The sequence below is a fragment of the Oncorhynchus keta genome, chromosome 14 (assembly GCF_023373465.1).
Source record: "Oncorhynchus keta strain PuntledgeMale-10-30-2019 chromosome 14, Oket_V2, whole genome shotgun sequence".
NCBI classification, from domain to species: Eukaryota; Metazoa; Chordata; class Actinopteri; order Salmoniformes; family Salmonidae; genus Oncorhynchus; species Oncorhynchus keta.
This window is the reverse complement of record NC_068434.1, coordinates 8,133,680-8,156,778: the sequence shown is the minus strand read 5'-3', so window position 1 is coordinate 8,156,778 and position 23,099 is coordinate 8,133,680. Positions and strand designations below refer to the sequence as shown.

Genomic DNA, 23,099 nt, shown 5'->3' with positions numbered 1-23,099 from the left:
AGTTGGTAGTTTACCCCTGGAGTTGGTAGTTTACCCTCTGGAGTTGGTAGTTTACCCTCTGGAGTTGGTAGTTTACCCTCTGGAGTTGGTAGTTTACCCTCTGGAGTTGGTAGTTTACCCTCTGGAGTTTGTAGTTTACCCTCTACACCCCTGGAGTTGGTAGTTTACCCCTGGAGTTGGTAGTTTACCCTCTACGCCCCTGGAGTTGATAGTTTACCCTCTGGAGTTGGTAGTTTACCCTATGGAGTTGGTAGTTTACCCTCTACACCCCGGAGTTGGTAGTTTACCCCTGGAGTTGGTAGTTTACCCCTGGAGTTGGTAGTTTACCCTCTGGAGTTGGTCGTTTACCCTCTGGAGTTGGTAGTTTACCCTCTACACCCCTGGAGTTTATAGTTTACCCTGTACATCCCTGGAGTTGATAGTTTACCCCTGGAGTTGGTAGTTTACCCTCTACACCCCTGGAGTTGATAGTTTACCCTCTGGAGTTGATAGTTTACCCTCTACACCCCTGGAGTTGGTAGTTTACCCCTGGAGTTGGTAGTTTACCCCTGGAGTTGGTAGTTTACCCCTGGAGTTGGTAGTTTACCCTCTGGAGTTGGTAGTTTACCCTCTACACCCCGGAGTTGGTAGTTTACCCTCTGGAGTTGGTAGTTTACCCTCTGGAGTTGGTAGTTTACCCTCTGGAGTTGGTAGTTTACCCTCTACACCCCTGGAGTTGGTAGTTTACACCTGGAGTTGGTAGTTTACCCTCTACACCCCTGGAGTTGATAGTTTACCCTCTGGAGTTGATAGTTTACCCTCTGGAGTTGGTAGTTTACCCTCTACACCCCGGAGTTGGTAGTTTACCCTCTGGAGTTGGTAGTTTACCCTCTGGAGTTGGTAGTTTACCCTCTGGAGTTGGTAGTTTACCCTCTACACCCCTGGAGTTGGTAGTTTACCCTCTGGAGTTGGTAGTTTACCCTCTGGAGTTGATAGTTTACCCTCTGGAGTTGGTAGTTTACCCTCTACACCCCGGAGTTGGTAGTTTACCCCTGGAGTTGGTAGTTTACCCTCTGGAGTTGGTAGTTTACCCTCTGGAGTTGGTAGTTTACCCTCTGGAGTTGGTAGTTTAACCTCTGGAGTTGGTAGTTTACCCTCTGGAGTTGGTAGTTTACCCTCTACACCCTCTGGAGTTGGTAGTTTACCCTCTGGAGTTGGTAGTTTACCCTTTACACCCCTGGAGTTGATAGTTTACCCTCTGGAGTTGGTAGTTTACCCACTACACCCCTGGAGTTGGTAGTTTACCCTCTACACCCCTGGAGTTGATAGTTTACCCTCTACATCCCTGGAGTTGATAGTTTACACCTGGAGTTGGTAGTTTACCCTCTGGAGTTGGTAGTTTACCCACTACACCCCTGGAGTTGGTAGTTTACCCCTGGAGTTGGTAGTTTACCCTCTGGAGTTGGCAGTTTACCCTCTACACCCCTGGAGTTTATAGTTTACCCTCTACATCCCTGGAGTTGATAGTTTACCCCTGGAGTTGGTAGTTTACCCTCTGGAGTTGGTAGTTTACCCCTGGAGTTGGTAGTTTACCCTCTACCTCCCTGGAGTTGATAGTTTACCCCTGGAGTTGGTAGTTTACCCCTGGAGTTGGTAGTTTACCCTCTACATCCCTGGAGTTGATAGTTTACCCCTGGAGTTGGTAGTTTACCCTCTGGAGTTGGTAGTTTACCCCTGGAGTTGATAGTTTACCCTCTGGAGTTGGTAGTTTACCCTCTACACCCCTGGAGTTGGTAGTTTACCCTCTGGAGTTGGTAGTTTACCCTCTGGTGTTGGTAGTTTACCCTCTGGAGTGGGTAGTTTACCCTCTGGAGTTGGTAGTTTACACTCTGGAGTTGGTAGTTTACCCTCTACACCCTCTGGAGTTGGTAGTTTACCTTCTACACCCCGGAGTTGGTAGTTTACCCTCTGGAGTTGGTAGTTTACCCTCTGGTGTTGGTAGTTTACCCTCTGGAGTGGGTAGTTTACCCTCTGGAGTTGGTAGTTTACACTCTGGAGTTGGTAGTTTACCCTCTACACCCTCTGGAGTTGGTAGTTTACCTTCTACACCCCGGAGTTGGTAGTTTACCCTCTGGAGTTGGTAGTTTACCCTCTGGAGTTGGTAGTTTACCCTCTACACCCCTGGAGTTGGTAGTTTACCCTCTACACCCCTGGAGTTGATAGTTTACCCTCTGGAGTTGATAGTTTACCCTCTGGAGCTGATAGTTTACCCTCTACATCCCTGGAGTTGGTAGTTTACCCTCTACACCCTCTGGAGTTGATAGTTTACCCTCTACACCCCTGGAGTTGATAGTTTACCCTCTACACCCCTGGAGTTGGTAGTTTACCCCTGGAGTTGATAGTTTACCCTCTACATCCCTGGAGCTGATAGTTTACCCTCTACACCCCTGGAGCTGATAGTTTACCCTCTACACCCCTGGAGCTGATAGTTTACCCTCTACACCCCTGGAGTTGATAGTTTACCCTCTACACCCCTGGAGCTGATAGTTTACCCTCTACGTCCCTGGAGCTGATAGTTTACCCTCTACATCCCTGGAGCTGATAGTTTACCCTCTACATCCCTGGAGCTGATAGTTTACCCTCTACACCCCTGGAGCTGATAGTTTACCCTCTACACCCCTGGAGCTGATAGTTTACCCTCTACACCCCTGGAGTTGGTAGTTTACCCACTACACCCCTGGAGTTGGTAGTTTACCCTCTACACCCCTGGAGTTGATAGTTTACCCTCTACATCCCTGGAGTTGATAGTTTACACCTGGAGTTGGTAGTTTACCCTCTGGAGTTGGTAGTTTACCCACTACACCCCTGGAGTTGGTAGTTTACCCCTGGAGTTGGTAGTTTACCCTCTGGAGTTGGCAGTTTACCCTCTACACCCCTGGAGTTTATAGTTTACCCTCTACATCCCTGGAGTTGATAGTTTACCCCTGGAGTTGGTAGTTTACCCTCTGGAGTTGGTAGTTTACCCCTGGAGTTGGTAGTTTACCCTCTACCTCCCTGGAGTTGATAGTTTACCCCTGGAGTTGGTAGTTTACCCCTGGAGTTGGTAGTTTACCCTCTACATCCCTGGAGTTGATAGTTTACCCCTGGAGTTGGTAGTTTACCCTCTGGAGTTGGTAGTTTACCCCTGGAGTTGATAGTTTACCCTCTGGAGTTGGTAGTTTACCCTCTACACCCCTGGAGTTGGTAGTTTACCCTCTGGAGTTGGTAGTTTACCCTCTGGTGTTGGTAGTTTACCCTCTGGAGTGGGTAGTTTACCCTCTGGAGTTGGTAGTTTACACTCTGGAGTTGGTAGTTTACCCTCTACACCCTCTGGAGTTGGTAGTTTACCTTCTACACCCCGGAGTTGGTAGTTTACCCTCTGGAGTTGGTAGTTTACCCTCTGGTGTTGGTAGTTTACCCTCTGGAGTGGGTAGTTTACCCTCTGGAGTTGGTAGTTTACACTCTGGAGTTGGTAGTTTACCCTCTACACCCTCTGGAGTTGGTAGTTTACCTTCTACACCCCGGAGTTGGTAGTTTACCCTCTGGAGTTGGTAGTTTACCCTCTGGAGTTGGTAGTTTACCCTCTACACCCCTGGAGTTGGTAGTTTACCCTCTACACCCCTGGAGTTGATAGTTTACCCTCTGGAGTTGATAGTTTACCCTCTGGAGCTGATAGTTTACCCTCTACATCCCTGGAGTTGGTAGTTTACCCTCTACACCCTCTGGAGTTGATAGTTTACCCTCTACACCCCTGGAGTTGATAGTTTACCCTCTACACCCCTGGAGTTGGTAGTTTACCCCTGGAGTTGATAGTTTACCCTCTACATCCCTGGAGCTGATAGTTTACCCTCTACACCCCTGGAGCTGATAGTTTACCCTCTACACCCCTGGAGCTGATAGTTTACCCTCTACACCCCTGGAGTTGATAGTTTACCCTCTACACCCCTGGAGCTGATAGTTTACCCTCTACGTCCCTGGAGCTGATAGTTTACCCTCTACATCCCTGGAGCTGATAGTTTACCCTCTACATCCCTGGAGCTGATAGTTTACCCTCTACACCCCTGGAGCTGATAGTTTACCCTCTACATCCCTGGAGTTGATAGTTTACCCTCTACACCCCTGGAGCTGATAGTTTACCCTCTACACCCCTGGAGCTGATAGTTTACCCTCTACATCCCTGGAGCTGATAGTTTACCCTCTACACCCTCTGGAGTTGGTAGTTTACCCCTGGAGTTGATAGTTTACCCTCTACACCCTCTGGAGTTGATAGTTTACCCTCTACACCCCTGGAGTTGGTAGTTTACCCCTGGAGTTGATAGTTTACCCTCTACATCCCTGGAGTTGATAGTTTACCCCTGGAGTTGATAGTTTACCCTCTACATCCCTGGAGTTGATAGTTTACCCTCTACACCCTCTGGAGCTGATAGTTTACCCTCTACATCCCTGGAGTTGGTAGTTTACCCTCTACACCCTCTGGAGTTGATAGTTTACCCTCTACACCCCTGGAGTTGATAGTTTACCCTCTACACCCCTGGAGTTGGTAGTTTACCCCTGGAGTTGATAGTTTACCCTCTACATCCCTGGAGTTGATAGTTTACCCTCTACACCCTCTGGAGCTGATAGTTTACCCTCTACATCCCTGGAGTTGGTAGTTTACCCTCTACACCCTCTGGAGCTGATAGTTTACCCTCTACATCCCTGGAGCTGATAGTTTACCCTCTACACCCCTGGAGCTGATAGTTTACCCTCTACATCCCTGGAGTTGATAGTTTACCCTCTACACCCCTGGAGCTGATAGTTTACCCTCTACACCCCTGGAGCTGATAGTTTACCCTCTACATCCCTGGAGTTGATAGTTTACCCTCTACACCCTCTGGAGCTGATAGTTTACCCTCTACATCCCTGGAGTTGGTAGTTTACCCTCTACACCCTCTGGAGCTGATAGTTTACCCTCTACATCCCTGGAGCTGATAGTTTACCCTCTACACCCCTGGAGCTGATAGTTTACCCTCTACATCCCTGGAGTTGATAGTTTACCCTCTACACCCCTGGAGCTGATAGTTTACCCTCTACACCCCTGGAGCTGATAGTTTACCCTCTACATCCCTGGAGCTGATAGTTTACCCTCTACATCCCTGGAGCTGATAGTTTACCCTCTACATCCCTGGAGCTGATAGTTTATCCTCTACATCCCTGGAGCTGATAGTTTACCCTCTACATCCCTGGAGTTGGTAGTTTACCCTCTACATCCCTGGAGCTGATAGTTTACCCTCTACATCCCTGGAGCTGATAGTTTACCCTCTACATCCCTGGAGCTGATAGTTTACCCTCTACACCCTCTGGAGTTGGTAGTTTACCCTCTACATCCCTGGAGCTGATAGTTTACCCTCTACATCCACTGGAGTTGGTAGTTTACCCTCTACACCCTCTGGAGTTGATAATTTACCCTCTACACCCTCTGGAGTTGGTAGTTTACCCCTGGAGTTGATAGTTTACCCTCTACATCCCTGGAGTTGGTAGTTTACCCTCTACACCCTCTGGAGTTGGTAGTTTACCCCTGGAGTTGATAGTTTACCCTCTACACCCTCTGGAGTTGATAGTTTACCCTCTACACCCCTGGAGTTGATAGTTTACCCTCTACACCCCTGGAGTTGGTAGTTTACCCCTGGAGTTGATAGTTTACCCTCTACATCCCTGGAGTTGATAGTTTACCCTCTACACCCTCTGGAGCTGATAGTTTACCCTCTACATCCCTGGAGTTGGTAGTTTACCCTCTACACCCTCTGGAGTTGATAGTTTACCCTCTACACCCCTGGAGTTGATAGTTTACCCTCTACACCCCTGGAGTTGGTAGTTTACCCCTGGAGTTGATAGTTTACCCTCTACATCCCTGGAGCTGATAGTTTACCCTCTACACCCCTGGAGCTGATAGTTTACCCTCTACACCCCTGGAGCTGATAGTTTACCCTCTACACCCCTGGAGTTGATAGTTTACCCTCTACACCCCTGGAGCTGATAGTTTACCCTCTACGTCCCTGGAGCTGATAGTTTACCCTCTACATCCCTGGAGCTGATAGTTTACCCTCTACATCCCTGGAGCTGATAGTTTACCCTCTACACCCCTGGAGCTGATAGTTTACCCTCTACATCCCTGGAGTTGATAGTTTACCCTCTACACCCCTGGAGCTGATAGTTTACCCTCTACACCCCTGGAGCTGATAGTTTACCCTCTACATCCCTGGAGCTGATAGTTTACCCTCTACATCCCTGGAGCTGATAGTTTACCCTCTACATCCCTGGAGCTGATAGTTTATCCTCTACATCCCTGGAGCTGATAGTTTACCCTCTACATCCCTGGAGTTGGTAGTTTACCCTCTACATCCCTGGAGCTGATAGTTTACCCTCTACATCCCTGGAGCTGATAGTTTACCCTCTACATCCCTGGAGCTGATAGTTTACCCTCTACACCCTCTGGAGTTGGTAGTTTACCCTCTACATCCCTGGAGCTGATAGTTTACCCTCTACATCCACTGGAGTTGGTAGTTTACCCTCTACACCCTCTGGAGTTGATAATTTACCCTCTACACCCTCTGGAGTTGGTAGTTTACCCCTGGAGTTGATAGTTTACCCTCTACATCCCTGGAGTTGGTAGTTTACCCTCTACACCCTCTGGAGTTGGTAGTTTACCCCTGGAGTTGATAGTTTACCCTCTACACCCTCTGGAGTTGATAGTTTACCCTCTACACCCCTGGAGTTGGTAGTTTACCCCTGGAGTTGATAGTTTACCCTCTACATCCCTGGAGTTGATAGTTTACCCCTGGAGTTGATAGTTTACCCTCTACATCCCTGGAGTTGATAGTTTACCCTCTACACCCTCTGGAGCTGATAGTTTACCCTCTACATCCCTGGAGTTGGTAGTTTACCCTCTACACCCTCTGGAGTTGATAGTTTACCCTCTACACCCTCTGGAGTTGGTAGTTTACCCCTGGAGTTGATAGTTTACCCTCTACACCCTCTGGAGTTGATAGTTTACCCTCTACACCCCTGGAGTTGATAGTTTACCCTCTACACCCCTGGAGTTGGTAGTTTACCCCTGGAGTTGATAGTTTACCCTCTACACCCTCTGGAGTTGATAGTTTACCCTCTACACCCCTGGAGTTGGTAGTTTACCCCTGGAGTTGGTAGTTTACCCCTGGAGTTGGTAGTTTACCCTCTGGAGTTGGTAGTTTACCCTCTACACCCCCGGAGTTGGTAGTTTACCCCTGGAGTTGGTAGTTTACCCCTGGAGTTGGTAGTTTACCCTCTGGAGTTGGTAGTTTACCCTCTGGAGTTGGTAGTTTACCCTCTGGAGTTGGTAGTTTACCCTCTGGAGTTGGTAGTTTACCCTCTGGAGTTGGTAGTTTACCCTCTGGAGTTTGTAGTTTACCCTCTACACCCCTGGAGTTGGTAGTTTACCCCTGGAGTTGGTAGTTTACCCTCTACGCCCCTGGAGTTGATAGTTTACCCTCTACACCCCTGGAGTTGGTAGTTTACCCCTGGAGTTGGTAGTTTACCCCTGGAGTTGGTAGTTTACCCTCTGGAGTTGGTAGTTTACCCTCTACACCCCGGAGTTGGTAGTTTACCCCTGGAGTTGGTAGTTTACCCCTGGAGTTGGTAGTTTACCCTCTGGAGTTGGTAGTTTACCCTCTGGAGTTGGTAGTTTACCCTCTGGAGTTGGTAGTTTACCCTCTGGAGTTGGTAGTTTACCCTCTGGAGTTTGTAGTTTACCCTCTACACCCCTGGAGTTGGTAGTTTACCCCTGGAGTTGGTAGTTTACCCTCTACGCCCCTGGAGTTGATAGTTTACCCTCTGGAGTTGGTAGTTTACCCTATGGAGTTGGTAGTTTACCCTCTACACCCCCGGAGTTGGTAGTTTACCCCTGGAGTTGGTAGTTTACCCCTGGAGTTGGTAGTTTACCCTCTGGAGTTGGTCGTTTACCCTCTGGAGTTGGTAGTTTACCCTCTACACCCCTGGAGTTTATAGTTTACCCTCTACATCCCTGGAGTTGATAGTTTACCCCTGGAGTTGGTAGTTTACCCTCTACACCCCTGGAGTTGATAGTTTACCCTCTGGAGTTGATAGTTTACCCTCTACACCCCTGGTGTTGGTAGTTTACCCCTGGAGTTGGTAGTTTACCCTGGAGTTGGTAGTTTACCCCTGGAGTTGGTAGTTTACCCTCTGGAGTTGGTAGTTTACCCTCTACACCCCCGGAGTTGGTAGTTTACCCTCTGGAGTTGGTAGTTTACCCTCTGGAGTTGGTAGTTTACCCTCTGGAGTTGGTAGTTTACCCTCTACACCCCTGGAGTTGGTAGTTTACACCTGGAGTTGGTAGTTTACCCTCTACACCCCTGGAGTTGATAGTTTACCCTCTGGAGTTGATAGTTTACCCTCTGGAGTTGGTAGTTTACCCTCTACACCCCCGGAGTTGGTAGTTTACCCTCTGGAGTTGGTAGTTTACCCTCTGGAGTTGGTAGTTTACCCTCTGGAGTTGGTAGTTTACCCTCTACACCCCTGGAGTTGGTAGTTTACCCTCTGGAGTTGGTAGTTTACCCTCTGGAGTTGATAGTTTACCCTCTGGAGTTGGTAGTTTACCCTCTACACCCCCGGAGTTGGTAGTTTACCCCTGGAGTTGGTAGTTTACCCTCTGGAGTTGGTAGTTTACCCTCTGGAGTTGGTAGTTTACCCTCTGGAGTTGGTAGTTTAACCTCTGGAGTTGGTAGTTTACCCTCTGGAGTTGGTAGTTTACCCTCTACACCCTCTGGAGTTGGTAGTTTACCCTCTGGAGTTGGTAGTTTACCCTTTACACCCCTGGAGTTGATAGTTTACCCTCTGGAGTTGGTAGTTTACCCACTACACCCCTGGAGTTGGTAGTTTACCCTCTACACCCCTGGAGTTGATAGTTTACCCTCTACATCCCTGGAGTTGATAGTTTACACCTGGAGTTGGTAGTTTACCCTCTGGAGTTGGTAGTTTACCCACTACACCCCTGGAGTTGGTAGTTTACCCCTGGAGTTGGTAGTTTACCCTCTGGAGTTGGCAGTTTACCCTCTACACCCCTGGAGTTTATAGTTTACCCTCTACACCCCTGGAGTTGGTAGTTTACACCTGGAGTTGGTAGTTTACCCTCTACACCCCTGGAGTTGATAGTTTACCCTCTGGAGTTGATAGTTTACCCTCTGGAGTTGGTAGTTTACCCTCTACACCCCGGAGTTGGTAGTTTACCCTCTGGAGTTGGTAGTTTACCCTCTGGAGTTGGTAGTTTACCCTCTGGAGTTGGTAGTTTACCCTCTACACCCCGGAGTTGGTAGTTTACCCCTGGAGTTGGTAGTTTACCCTCTGGAGTTGGTAGTTTACCCTCTGGAGTTGGTAGTTTACCCTCTGGAGTTGGTAGTTTACCCTCTGGAGTTGGTAGTTTAACCTCTGGAGTTGGTAGTTTACCCTCTGGAGTTGGTAGTTTACCCTCTACACCCTCTGGAGTTGGTAGTTTACCCTCTGGAGTTGGTAGTTTACCCTTTACACCCCTGGAGTTGATAGTTTACCCTCTGGAGTTGGTAGTTTACCCACTACACCCCTGGAGTTGGTAGTTTACCCTCTACACCCCTGGAGTTGATAGTTTACCCTCTACATCCCTGGAGTTGATAGTTTACACCTGGAGTTGGTAGTTTACCCTCTGGAGTTGGTAGTTTACCCACTACACCCCTGGAGTTGGTAGTTTACCCCTGGAGTTGGTAGTTTACCCTCTGGAGTTGGCAGTTTACCCTCTACACCCCTGGAGTTTATAGTTTACCCTCTACATCCCTGGAGTTGATAGTTTACCCCTGGAGTTGGTAGTTTACCCTCTGGAGTTGGTAGTTTACCCCTGGAGTTGGTAGTTTACCCTCTACCTCCCTGGAGTTGATAGTTTACCCCTGGAGTTGGTAGTTTACCCCTGGAGTTGGTAGTTTACCCTCTACATCCCTGGAGTTGATAGTTTACCCCTGGAGTTGGTAGTTTACCCTCTGGAGTTGGTAGTTTACCCCTGGAGTTGATAGTTTACCCTCTGGAGTTGGTAGTTTACCCTCTACACCCCTGGAGTTGGTAGTTTACCCTCTGGAGTTGGTAGTTTACCCTCTGGTGTTGGTAGTTTACCCTCTGGAGTGGGTAGTTTACCCTCTGGAGTTGGTAGTTTACACTCTGGAGTTGGTAGTTTACCCTCTACACCCTCTGGAGTTGGTAGTTTACCTTCTACACCCCGGAGTTGGTAGTTTACCCTCTGGAGTTGGTAGTTTACCCTCTGGTGTTGGTAGTTTACCCTCTGGAGTGGGTAGTTTACCCTCTGGAGTTGGTAGTTTACACTCTGGAGTTGGTAGTTTACCCTCTACACCCTCTGGAGTTGGTAGTTTACCTTCTACACCCCGGAGTTGGTAGTTTACCCTCTGGAGTTGGTAGTTTACCCTCTGGAGTTGGTAGTTTACCCTCTACACCCCTGGAGTTGGTAGTTTACCCTCTACACCCCTGGAGTTGATAGTTTACCCTCTGGAGTTGATAGTTTACCCTCTGGAGCTGATAGTTTACCCTCTACATCCCTGGAGTTGGTAGTTTACCCTCTACACCCTCTGGAGTTGATAGTTTACCCTCTACACCCCTGGAGTTGATAGTTTACCCTCTACACCCCTGGAGTTGGTAGTTTACCCCTGGAGTTGATAGTTTACCCTCTACATCCCTGGAGCTGATAGTTTACCCTCTACACCCCTGGAGCTGATAGTTTACCCTCTACACCCCTGGAGCTGATAGTTTACCCTCTACACCCCTGGAGTTGATAGTTTACCCTCTACACCCCTGGAGCTGATAGTTTACCCTCTACGTCCCTGGAGCTGATAGTTTACCCTCTACATCCCTGGAGCTGATAGTTTACCCTCTACATCCCTGGAGCTGATAGTTTACCCTCTACACCCCTGGAGCTGATAGTTTACCCTCTACATCCCTGGAGTTGATAGTTTACCCTCTACACCCCTGTAGCTGATAGTTTACCCTCTACACCCCTGGAGCTGATAGTTTACCCTCTACATCCCTGGAGCTGATAGTTTACCCTCTACACCCTCTGGAGTTGGTAGTTTACCCCTGGAGTTGATAGTTTACCCTCTACACCCTCTGGAGTTGATAGTTTACCCTCTACACCCCTGGAGTTGGTAGTTTACCCCTGGAGTTGATAGTTTACCCTCTACATCCCTGGAGTTGATAGTTTACCCTGAAGTTGATAGTTTACCCTCTACATCCCTGGAGTTGATAGTTTACCCTCTACACCCTCTGGAGCTGATAGTTTACCCTCTACATCCCTGGAGTTGGTAGTTTACCCTCTACACCCTCTGGAGTTGATAGTTTACCCTCTACACCCTCTGGAGTTGGTAGTTTACCCCTGGAGTTGATAGTTTACCCTCTACACCCTCTGGAGTTGATAGTTTACCCTCTACACCCCTGGAGTTGATAGTTTACCCTCTACACCCCTGGAGTTGGTAGTTTACCCCTGGAGTTGATAGTTTACCCTCTACACCCTCTGGAGTTGATAGTTTACCCTCTACACCCCTGGAGTTGATAGTTTACCCTCTACACCCCTGGAGTTGGTAGTTTACCCCTGGAGTTGGTAGTTTACCCCTGGAGTTGGTAGTTTACCCTCTGGAGTTGGTAGTTTACCCTCTACACCCCGGAGTTGGTAGTTTACCCCTGGAGTTGGTAGTTTACCCCTGGAGTTGGTAGTTTACCCTCTGGAGTTGGTAGTTTACCCTCTGGAGTTGGTAGTTTACCCTCTGGAGTTGGTAGTTTACCCTCTGGAGTTGGTAGTTTACCCTCTGGAGTTGGTAGTTTACCCTCTGGAGTTGGTAGTTTACCCTCTGGAGTTTGTAGTTTACCCTCTACACCCCTGGAGTTGGTAGTTTACCCCTGGAGTTGGTAGTTTACCCTCTACGCCCCTGGAGTTGATAGTTTACCCTCTACACCCCTGGAGTTGGTAGTTTACCCCTGGAGTTGGTAGTTTACCCTGGAGTTGGTAGTTTACCCTCTGGAGTTGGTAGTTTACCCTCTACACCCCGGAGTTGGTAGTTTACCCCTGGAGTTGGTAGTTTACCCCTGGAGTTGGTAGTTTACCCTCTGGAGTTGGTAGTTTACCCTCTGGAGTTGGTAGTTTACCCTCTGGAGTTGGTAGTTTACCCTCTGGAGTTGGTAGTTTACCCTCTGGAGTTTGTAGTTTACCCTCTACACCCCTGGAGTTGGTAGTTTACCCCTGGAGTTGGTAGTTTACCCTCTACGCCCCTGGAGTTGATAGTTTACCCTCTGGAGTTGGTAGTTTACCCTCTGGAGTTGGTAGTTTACCCTCTACACCCCGGAGTTGGTAGTTTACCCCTGGAGTTGGTAGTTTACCCCTGGAGTTGGTAGTTTACCCCTGGAGTTGGTAGTTTACCCTCTGGAGTTGGTAGTTTACCCTCTGGAGTTGGTAGTTTACCCCTACACCCCTGGAGTTTATAGTTTACCCTCTACATCCCTGGAGTTGATAGTTTACCCCTGGAGTTGGTAGTTTACCCTCTACACCCCTGGAGTTGATAGTTTACCCTCTGGAGTTGATAGTTTACCCTCTACACCCCTGGAGTTGGTAGTTTACCCCTGGAGTTGGTAGTTTACCCCTGGAGTTGGTAGTTTACCCCTGGAGTTGGTAGTTTACCCTCTGGAGTTGGTAGTTTACCCTCTACACCCCGGAGTTGGTAGTTTACCCTCTGGAGTTGGTAGTTTACCCTCTGGAGTTGGTAGTTTACCCTCTGGAGTTGGTAGTTTACCCTCTACACCCCTGGAGTTGGTAGTTTACACCTGGAGTTGGTAGTTTACCCTCTACACCCCTGGAGTTGATAGTTTACCCTCTGGAGTTGATAGTTTACCCTCTGGAGTTGGTAGTTTACCCTCTACACCCCGGAGTTGGTAGTTTACCCTCTGGAGTTGGTAGTTTACCCTCTGGAGTTGGTAGTTTACCCTCTGGAGTTGGTAGTTTACCCTCTACACCCCTGGAGTTGGTAGTTTACCCTCTGGAGTTGGTAGTTTACCCTCTGGAGTTGATAGTTTACCCTCTGGAGTTGGTAGTTTACCCTCTACACCCCGGAGTTGGTAGTTTACCCCTGGAGTTGGTAGTTTACCCTCTGGAGTTGGTAGTTTACCCTCTGGAGTTGGTAGTTTACCCTCTGGAGTTGGTAGTTTACCCTCTGGAGTTGGTAGTTTAACCTCTGGAGTTGGTAGTTTACCCTCTGGAGTTGGTAGTTTACCCTCTACACCCTCTGGAGTTGGTAGTTTACCCTCTGGAGTTGGTAGTTTACCCTTTACACCCCTGGAGTTGATAGTTTACCCTCTGGAGTTGGTAGTTTACCCACTACACCCCTGGAGTTGGTAGTTTACCCTCTACACCCCTGGAGTTGATAGTTTACCCTCTACATCCCTGGAGTTGATAGTTTACACCTGGAGTTGGTAGTTTACCCTCTGGAGTTGGTAGTTTACCCACTACACCCCTGGAGTTGGTAGTTTACCCCTGGAGTTGGTAGTTTACCCTCTGGAGTTGGCAGTTTACCCTCTACACCCCTGGAGTTTATAGTTTACCCTCTACATCCCTGGAGTTGATAGTTTACCCCTGGAGTTGGTAGTTTACCCTCTGGAGTTGGTAGTTTACCCCTGGAGTTGGTAGTTTACCCTCTACCTCCCTGGAGTTGATAGTTTACCCCTGGAGTTGGTAGTTTACCCTGGAGTTGGTAGTTTACCCTCTACATCCCTGGAGTTGATAGTTTACCCCTGGAGTTGGTAGTTTACCCTCTGGAGTTGGTAGTTTACCCCTGGAGTTGATAGTTTACCCTCTGGAGTTGGTAGTTTACCCTCTACACCCCTGGAGTTGGTAGTTTACCCTCTGGAGTTGGTAGTTTACCCTCTGGTGTTGGTAGTTTACCCTCTGGAGTGGGTAGTTTACCCTCTGGAGTTGGTAGTTTACACTCTGGAGTTGGTAGTTTACCCTCTACACCCTCTGGAGTTGGTAGTTTACCTTCTACACCCCCGGAGTTGGTAGTTTACCCTCTGGAGTTGGTAGTTTACCCTCTGGTGTTGGTAGTTTACCCTCTGGAGTGGGTAGTTTACCCTCTGGAGTTGGTAGTTTACACTCTGGAGTTGGTAGTTTACCCTCTACACCCTCTGGAGTTGGTAGTTTACCTTCTACACCCCCGGAGTTGGTAGTTTACCCTCTGGAGTTGGTAGTTTACCCTCTGGAGTTGGTAGTTTACCCTCTACACCCCTGGAGTTGGTAGTTTACCCTCTACACCCCTGGAGTTGATAGTTTACCCTCTGGAGTTGATAGTTTACCCTCTGGAGCTGATAGTTTACCCTCTACATCCCTGGAGTTGGTAGTTTACCCTCTACACCCTCTGGAGTTGATAGTTTACCCTCTACACCCCTGGAGTTGATAGTTTACCCTCTACACCCCTGGAGTTGGTAGTTTACCCCTGGAGTTGATAGTTTACCCTCTACATCCCTGGAGCTGATAGTTTACCCTCTACACCCCTGGAGCTGATAGTTTACCCTCTACACCCCTGGAGCTGATAGTTTACCCTCTACACCCCTGGAGTTGATAGTTTACCCTCTACACCCCTGGAGCTGATAGTTTACCCTCTACGTCCCTGGAGCTGATAGTTTACCCTCTACATCCCTGGAGCTGATAGTTTACCCTCTACATCCCTGGAGCTGATAGTTTACCCTCTACACCCCTGGAGCTGATAGTTTACCCTCTACATCCCTGGAGTTGATAGTTTACCCTCTACACCCCTGGAGCTGATAGTTTACCCTCTACACCCCTGGAGCTGATAGTTTACCCTCTACATCCCTGGAGCTGATAGTTTACCCTCTACATCCCTGGAGCTGATAGTTTACCCTCTACATCCCTGGAGCTGATAGTTTACCCTCTACACCCCTGGAGCTGATAGTTTACCCTCTACACCCCTGGAGCTGATAGTTTACCCTCTACATCCCTGGAGTTGATAGTTTACCCTCTACACCCCTGGAGCTGATAGTTTACCCTCTACACCCCTGGAGCTGATAGTTTACCCTCTACATCCCTGGAGCTGATAGTTTACCCTCTACATCCCTGGAGCTGATAGTTTACCCTCTACATCCCTGGAGCTGATAGTTTATCCTCTACATCCCTGGAGCTGATAGTTTACCCTCTACATCCCTGGAGTTGGTAGTTTACCCTCTACATCCCTGGAGCTGATAGTTTACCCTCTACATCCCTGGAGCTGATAGTTTACCCTCTACATCCCTGGAGCTGATAGTTTACCCTCTACACCCTCTGGAGTTGGTAGTTTACCCTCTACATCCCTGGAGCTGATAGTTTACCCTCTACATCCACTGGAGTTGGTAGTTTACCCTCTACACCCTCTGGAGTTGATAATTTACCCTCTACACCCTCTGGAGTTGGTAGTTTACCCCTGGAGTTGATAGTTTACCCTCTACATCCCTGGAGTTGGTAGTTTACCCTCTACACCCTCTGGAGTTGGTAGTTTACCCCTGGAGTTGATAGTTTACCCTCTACACCCTCTGGAGTTGATAGTTTACCCTCTACACCCCTGGAGTTGGTAGTTTACCCCTGGAGTTGATAGTTTACCCTCTACATCCCTGGAGTTGATAGTTTACCCCTGGAGTTGATAGTTTACCCTCTACATCCCTGGAGTTGATAGTTTACCCTCTACACCCTCTGGAGCTGATAGTTTACCCTCTACATCCCTGGAGTTGGTAGTTTACCCTCTACACCCTCTGGAGTTGATAGTTTACCCTCTACACCCTCTGGAGTTGGTAGTTTACCCCTGGAGTTGATAGTTTACCCTCTACACCCTCTGGAGTTGATAGTTTACCCTCTACACCCCTGGAGTTGATAGTTTACCCTCTACACCCCTGGAGTTGGTAGTTTACCCCTGGAGTTGATAGTTTACCCTCTACACCCTCTGGAGTTGATAGTTTACCCTCTACACCCCTGGAGTTGATAGTTTACCCTCTACACCCCTGGAGTTGGTAGTTTACCCCTGGAGTTGGTAGTTTACCCCTGGAGTTGGTAGTTTACCCTCTGGAGTTGGTAGTTTACCCTCTACACCCCCGGAGTTGGTAGTTTACCCCTGGAGTTGGTAGTTTACCCCTGGAGTTGGTAGTTTACCCTCTGGAGTTGGTAGTTTACCCTCTGGAGTTGGTAGTTTACCCTCTGGAGTTGGTAGTTTACCCTCTGGAGTTGGTAGTTTACCCTCTGGAGTTGGTAGTTTACCCTCTGGAGTTTGTAGTTTACCCTCTACACCCCTGGAGTTGGTAGTTTACCCCTGGAGTTGGTAGTTTACCCTCTACGCCCCTGGAGTTGATAGTTTACCCTCTACACCCTGGAGTTGGTAGTTTACCCCTGGAGTTGGTAGTTTACCCCTGGAGTTGGTAGTTTACCCTCTGGAGTTGGTAGTTTACCCTCTACACCCCCGGAGTTGGTAGTTTACCCCTGGAGTTGGTAGTTTACCCCTGGAGTTGGTAGTTTACCCTCTGGAGTTGGTAGTTTACCCTCTGGAGTTGGTAGTTTACCCTCTGGAGTTGGTAGTTTACCCTCTGGAGTTGGTAGTTTACCCTCTGGAGTTGATAGTTTACCCTCTGGAGTTGGTAGTTTACCCTCTACATCCCTGGAGTTGATAGTTTACCCCTGGAGTTGGTAGTTTACCCTCTGGAGTTGGTAGTTTACCCCTGGAGTTGATAGTTTACCCTCTGGAGTTGGTAGTTTACCCTCTACACCCCTGGAGTTGGTAGTTTACCCTCTGGAGTTGGTAGTTTACCCTCTGGTGTTGGTAGTTTACCCTCTGGAGTGGGTAGTTTACCCTCTGGAGTTGGTAGTTTACACTCTGGAGTTGGTAGTTTACCCTCTACACCCTCTGGAGTTGGTAGTTTACCTTCTACACCCCGGAGTTGGTAGTTTACCCTCTGGAGTTGGTAGTTTACCCTCTGGTGTTGGTAGTTTACCCTCTGGAGTGGGTAGTTTACCCTCTGGAGTTGGTAGTTTACACTCTGGAGTTGGTAGTTTACCCTCTACACCCTCTGGAGTTGGTAGTTTACCTTCTACCCCCGGAGTTGGTAGTTTACCCTCTGGAGTTGGTAGTTTACCCTCTGGAGTTGGTAGTTTACCCTCTACACCCCTGGAGTTGGTAGTTTACCCTCTACACCCCTGGAGTTGATAGTTTACCCTCTGGAGTTGATAGTTTACCCTCTGGAGCTGATAGTTTACCCTCTACATCCCTGGAGTTGGTAGTTTACCCTCTACACCCTCTGGAGTTGATAGTTTACCCTCTACACCCCTGGAGTTGATAGTTTACCCTCTACACCCCTGGAGTTGGTAGTTTACCCCTGGAGTTGATAGTTTACCCTCTACATCCCTGGAGCTGATAGTTTACCCTCTACACCCCTGGAGCTGATAGTTTACCCTCTACACCCCTGGAGCTGATAGTTTACCCTCTACACCCCTGGAGTTGATAGTTTACCCTCTACACCCCTGGAGCTGATAGTTTACCCTCTACGTCCCTGGAGCTGATAGTTTACCCTCTACATCCCTGGAGCTGATAGTTTACCCTCTACATCCCTGGAGCTGATAGTTTACCCTCTACACCCCTGGAGCTGATAGTTTACCCTCTACATCCCTGGAGTTGATAGTTTACCCTCTACACCCCTGTAGCTGATAGTTTACCCTCTACACCCCTGGAGCTGATAGTTTACCCTCTACATCCCTGGAGCTGATAGTTTACCCTCTACACCCTCTGGAGTTGGTAGTTTACCCCTGGAGTTGATAGTTTACCCTCTACACCCTCTGGAGTTGATAGTTTACCCTCTACACCCCTGGAGTTGGTAGTTTACCCCTGGAGTTGATAGTTTACCCTCTACATCCCTGGAGTTGATAGTTTACCCCTGAAGTTGATAGTTTACCCTCTACATCCCTGGAGTTGATAGTTTACCCTCTACACCCTCTGGAGCTGATAGTTTACCCTCTACATCCCTGGAGTTGGTAGTTTACCCTCTACACCCTCTGGAGTTGATAGTTTACCCTCTACACCCTCTGGAGTTGGTAGTTTACCCCTGGAGTTGATAGTTTACCCTCTACACCCTCTGGAGTTGATAGTTTACCCTCTACACCCCTGGAGTTGATAGTTTACCCTCTACACCCCTGGAGTTGGTAGTTTACCCCTGGAGTTGATAGTTTACCCTCTACACCCTCTGGAGTTGATAGTTTACCCTCTACACCCCTGGAGTTGATAGTTTACCCTCTACACCCCTGGAGTTGGTAGTTTACCCCTGGAGTTGGTAGTTTACCCCTGGAGTTGGTAGTTTACCCTCTGGAGTTGGTAGTTTACCCTCTACACCCCCGGAGTTGGTAGTTTACCCCTGGAGTTGGTAGTTTACCCCTGGAGTTGGTAGTTTACCCTCTGGAGTTGGTAGTTTACCCTCTGGAGTTGGTAGTTTACCCTCTGGAGTTGGTAGTTTACCCTCTGGAGTTGGTAGTTTACCCTCTGGAGTTGGTAGTTTACCCTCTGGAGTTGGTAGTTTACCCTCTGGAGTTTGTAGTTTACCCTCTACACCCCTGGAGTTGGTAGTTTACCCCTGGAGTTGGTAGTTTACCCTCTACGCCCCTGGAGTTGATAGTTTACCCTCTACACCCCTGGAGTTGGTAGTTTACCCCTGGAGTTGGTAGTTTACCCCTGGAGTTGGTAGTTTACCCTCTGGAGTTGGTAGTTTACCCTCTACACCCCGGAGTTGGTAGTTTACCCCTGGAGTTGGTAGTTTACCCTGGAGTTGGTAGTTTACCCTCTGGAGTTGGTAGTTTACCCTCTGGAGTTGGTAGTTTACCCTCTGGAGTTGGTAGTTTACCCTCTGGAGTTGGTAGTTTACCCTCTGGAGTTTGTAGTTTACCCTCTACACCCCTGGAGTTGGTAGTTTACCCCTGGAGTTGGTAGTTTACCCTCTACGCCCCTGGAGTTGATAGTTTACCCTCTGGAGTTGGTAGTTTACCCTATGGAGTTGGTAGTTTACCCTCTACACCCCCGGAGTTGGTAGTTTACCCCTGGAGTTGGTAGTTTACCCCTGGAGTTGGTAGTTTACCCTCTGGAGTTGGTCGTTTACCCTCTGGAGTTGGTAGTTTACCCTCTACACCCCTGGAGTTTATAGTTTACCCTCTACATCCCTGGAGTTGATAGTTTACCCCTGGAGTTGGTAGTTTACCCTCTACACCCCTGGAGTTGATAGTTTACCCTCTGGAGTTGATAGTTTACCCTCTACACCCCTGGAGTTGGTAGTTTACCCCTGGAGTTGGTAGTTTACCCCTGGAGTTGGTAGTTTACCCCTGGAGTTGGTAGTTTACCCTCTGGAGTTGGTAGTTTACCCTCTACACCCCCGGAGTTGGTAGTTTACCCTCTGGAGTTGGTAGTTTACCCTCTGGAGTTGGTAGTTTACCCTCTACACCCCTGGAGTTGGTAGTTTACACCTGGAGTTGGTAGTTTACCCTCTACCCTGGAGTTGATAGTTTACCCTCTGGAGTTGATAGTTTACCCTCTGGAGTTGGTAGTTTACCCTCTACACCCCCGGAGTTGGTAGTTTACCCTCTGGAGTTGGTAGTTTACCTCTACACCCTCTGGAGTTGATAGTTTACCCTCTACACCCCTGGAGTTGATAGTTTACCCTCTACACCCCTGGAGTTGGTAGTTTACCCCTGGAGTTGATAGTTTACCCTCTACACCCTCTGGAGTTGATAGTTTACCCCTACACCCCTGGAGTTGATAGTTTACCCTCTACACCCCTGGAGTTGGTAGTTTACCCCTGGAGTTGGTAGTTTACCCCTGGAGTTGGTAGTTTACCCTCTGGAGTTGGTAGTTTACCCTCTGGAGTTGGTAGTTTACCCTGGAGTTGGTAGTTTACCCTGGAGTTGGTAGTTTACCCTCTGGAGTTGGTAGTTTACCCTCTGGAGTTGGTAGTTTACCCTCTGGAGTTGGTAGTTTACCCTCTGGAGTTGGTAGTTTACCCTCTGGAGTTGGTAGTTTACCCTCTGGAGTTGGTAGTTTACCCTCTGGAGTTTGTAGTTTACCCTCTACACCCCTGGAGTTGGTAGTTTACCCCTGGAGTTGGTAGTTTACCCTCTACGCCCCTGGAGTTGATAGTTTACCCTCTACACCCCTGGAGTTGGTAGTTTACCCTGGAGTTGGTAGTTTACCCCTGGAGTTGGTAGTTTACCCTCTGGAGTTGGTAGTTTACCCTCTACACCCCGGAGTTGGTAGTTTACCCCTGGAGTTGGTAGTTTACCCCTGGAGTTGGTAGTTTACCCTCTGGAGTTGGTAGTTTACCCTCTGGAGTTGGTAGTTTACCCTCTGGAGTTGGTAGTTTACCCTCTGGAGTTGGTAGTTTACCCTCTGGAGTTTGTAGTTTACCCTCTACACCCCTGGAGTTGGTAGTTTACCCCTGGAGTTGGTAGTTTACCCTCTACGCCCCTGGAGTTGATAGTTTACCCTCTGGAGTTGGTAGTTTACCCTATGGAGTTGGTAGTTTACCCTCTACACCCCGGAGTTGGTAGTTTACCCCTGGAGTTGGTAGTTTACCCCTGGAGTTGGTAGTTTACCCTCTGGAGTTGGTCGTTTACCCTCTGGAGTTGGTAGTTTACCCTCTACACCCCTGGAGTTTATAGTTTACCCTCTACATCCCTGGAGTTGATAGTTTACCCCTGGAGTTGGTAGTTTACCCTCTACACCCCTGGAGTTGATAGTTTACCCTCTGGAGTTGATAGTTTACCCTCTACACCCCTGGAGTTGGTAGTTTACCCCTGGAGTTGGTAGTTTACCCCTGGAGTTGGTAGTTTACCCCTGGAGTTGGTAGTTTACCCTCTGGAGTTGGTAGTTTACCCTCTACACCCCCGGAGTTGGTAGTTTACCCTCTGGAGTTGGTAGTTTACCCTCTGGAGTTGGTAGTTTACCCTCTACACCCCTGGAGTTGGTAGTTTACACCTGGAGTTGGTAGTTTACCCTCTACACCCCTGGAGTTGATAGTTTACCCTCTGGAGTTGATAGTTTACCCTCTGGAGTTGGTAGTTTACCCTCTACACCCCGGAGTTGGTAGTTTACCCTCTGGAGTTGGTAGTTTACCCTCTGGAGTTGGTAGTTTACCCTCTGGAGTTGGTAGTTTACCCTCTACACCCCTGGAGTTGGTAGTTTACCCTCTGGAGTTGGTAGTTTACCCTCTGGAGTTGATAGTTTACCCTCTGGAGTTGGTAGTTTACCCTCTACACCCCGGAGTTGGTAGTTTACCCTGGAGTTGGTAGTTTACCCTCTGGAGTTGGTAGTTTACCCTCTGGAGTTGGTAGTTTACCCTCTGGAGTTGGTAGTTTACCCTCTGGAGTTGGTAGTTTAACCTCTGGAGTTGGTAGTTTACCCTCTGGAGTTGGTAGTTTACCCTCTACACCCTCTGGAGTTGGTAGTTTACCCTCTGGAGTTGGTAGTTTACCCTTTACACCCCTGGAGTTGATAGTTTACCCTCTGGAGTTGGTAGTTTACCCACTACACCCCTGGAGTTGGTAGTTTACCCTCTACACCCCTGGAGTTGATAGTTTACCCTCTACATCCCTGGAGTTGATAGTTTACACCTGGAGTTGGTAGTTTACCCTCTGGAGTTGGTAGTTTACCCACTACACCCCTGGAGTTGGTAGTTTACCCCTGGAGTTGGTAGTTTACCCTCTGGAGTTGGCAGTTTACCCTCTACACCCCTGGAGTTTATAGTTTACCCTCTACATCCCTGGAGTTGATAGTTTACCCCTGGAGTTGGTAGTTTACCCTCTGGAGTTGGTAGTTTACCCCTGGAGTTGGTAGTTTACCCTCTACCTCCCTGGAGTTGATAGTTTACCCCTGGAGTTGGTAGTTTACCCCTGGAGTTGGTAGTTTACCCTCTACATCCCTGGAGTTGATAGTTTACCCCTGGAGTTGGTAGTTTACCCTCTGGAGTTGGTAGTTTACCCCTGGAGTTGATAGTTTACCCTCTGGAGTTGGTAGTTTACCCTCTACACCCCTGGAGTTGGTAGTTTACCCTCTGGAGTTGGTAGTTTACCCTCTGGTGTTGGTAGTTTACCCTCTGGAGTGGGTAGTTTACCCTCTGGAGTTGGTAGTTTACACTCTGGAGTTGGTAGTTTACCCTCTACACCCTCTGGAGTTGGTAGTTTACCTTCTACACCCCCGGAGTTGGTAGTTTACCCTCTGGAGTTGGTAGTTTACCCTCTGGTGTTGGTAGTTTACCCTCTGGAGTGGGTAGTTTACCCTCTGGAGTTGGTAGTTTACACTCTGGAGTTGGTAGTTTACCCTCTACACCCTCTGGAGTTGGTAGTTTACCTTCTACACCCCCGGAGTTGGTAGTTTACCCTCTGGAGTTGGTAGTTTACCCTCTGGAGTTGGTAGTTTACCCTCTACACCCCTGGAGTTGGTAGTTTACCCTCTACACCCCTGGAGTTGATAGTTTACCCTCTGGAGTTGATAGTTTACCCTCTGGAGCTGATAGTTTACCCTCTACATCCCTGGAGTTGGTAGTTTACCCTCTACACCCTCTGGAGTTGATAGTTTACCCTCTACACCCCTGGAGTTGATAGTTTACCCTCTACACCCCTGGAGTTGGTAGTTTACCCCTGGAGTTGATAGTTTACCCTCTACATCCCTGGAGCTGATAGTTTACCCTCTACACCCCTGGAGCTGATAGTTTACCCTCTACACCCCTGGAGCTGATAGTTTACCCTCTACACCCCTGGAGTTGATAGTTTACCCTCTACACCCCTGGAGCTGATAGTTTACCCTCTACGTCCCTGGAGCTGATAGTTTACCCTCTACATCCCTGGAGCTGATAGTTTACCCTCTACATCCCTGGAGCTGATAGTTTACCCTCTACACCCCTGGAGCTGATAGTTTACCCTCTACATCCCTGGAGTTGATAGTTTACCCTCTACACCCCTGGAGCTGATAGTTTACCCT

At 48.6% G+C, this 23,099-nt stretch overlaps 1 protein-coding gene and 3 long non-coding RNA genes across 17 annotated transcripts in view; 1 reads left to right on the top strand and 3 right to left on the bottom strand.

Moving 5' to 3' along the window:
* ppm1f (protein phosphatase, Mg2+/Mn2+ dependent, 1F) overlaps nt 1–23,099 on the top strand; it is a 67,455-nt gene that overhangs the window by 23,524 nt on the left and 20,832 nt on the right. The window lies entirely within an intron of this gene.
* LOC127907173 (uncharacterized) lies at nt 1,162–10,221 on the bottom strand. 3 transcript variants are annotated; one of them, XR_008063580.1, is made up of 3 exons: nt 9,915–10,221; nt 9,627–9,795; nt 1,162–1,285 (listed from the first exon to the last, which is right to left on the bottom strand). It is a non-coding gene; the product is annotated as an uncharacterized LOC127907173 (long non-coding RNA). The 3 variants fall into 3 exon arrangements; XR_008063581.1 differs by lacking the exon at nt 9,627–9,795 and adding an exon at nt 8,914–9,082; XR_008063579.1 differs by lacking the exon at nt 1,162–1,285 and adding an exon at nt 8,811–8,934.
* On the bottom strand, nt 1,320–3,309 carry LOC127907174 (uncharacterized). 2 transcript variants are annotated; one of them, XR_008063582.1, is made up of 4 exons: nt 3,003–3,309; nt 2,795–2,883; nt 1,622–1,672; nt 1,320–1,433 (listed from the first exon to the last, which is right to left on the bottom strand). It is a non-coding gene; the product is annotated as an uncharacterized LOC127907174 (long non-coding RNA). The 2 variants fall into 2 exon arrangements; XR_008063583.1 differs by lacking the exons at nt 1,320–1,433; nt 1,622–1,672 and adding an exon at nt 1,470–1,513.
* On the bottom strand, nt 13,265–22,419 carry LOC127907172 (uncharacterized). The gene is made up of 3 exons (XR_008063578.1): nt 21,942–22,419; nt 21,654–21,822; nt 13,265–13,468 (listed from the first exon to the last, which is right to left on the bottom strand). It is a non-coding gene; the product is annotated as an uncharacterized LOC127907172 (long non-coding RNA).